The following is a 575-nucleotide window of genomic DNA, read 5'->3' as shown; positions in this document are numbered from 1 at the left end:
TTTTTTTTTTTTTTTTTTTTTTTTTTTTTTTTTTTGAGTCGATCTGAAGTAGGTAACCCCCTTTGGCTTGTGCCAATGGTACGACACGCACCCCGGTGAACACCTGTGCAGCAACACTAAAACATAATTTGCACACCCCCTTTTTGTGTCGTTTTTTTTTTTTTTTTTTTGGCCATTCCCAACCTTCGTTTGTTTTTCCCTTCCCCTTCTTTTTATTTTTCGCGTCATTTTTCGTGTTAGTGTTATTGTACGCGTTTGTTTTTTCTTTTTCTTTTTCTTTTTTTTTTTTCTTTTTTCTCTCCTCTACCCCTTCTTTTATGACCACTTCTTCCCTCCATTGAACCCCCGTTCAACCTAATTAAATTATTTTCAACGGTCATTTATTTAGGCTTGTATGTGCACAGATCCCTGTGTGTGTACGTGTGCACATTTGGGTTGAATCGGGGGGGGGTAGCGCCACGGCTACGCAACTGTGGAGAGCGCGTAGGAGCTACCAGTGCGGTAAGCCGTTGCTCCCTTTTTGGCCCAGTTATAGTCGCCAGTTTGACCTGTTTTTTTTTTTTTTTTTTTTTTTT

This window comes from Plasmodium fragile (genome assembly GCF_000956335.1).
Source record: "Plasmodium fragile strain nilgiri unplaced genomic scaffold supercont1.4, whole genome shotgun sequence".
Classification (NCBI taxonomy): domain Eukaryota; phylum Apicomplexa; class Aconoidasida; order Haemosporida; family Plasmodiidae; genus Plasmodium; species Plasmodium fragile.
Note: the sequence above shows the minus strand (reverse complement) of the source record.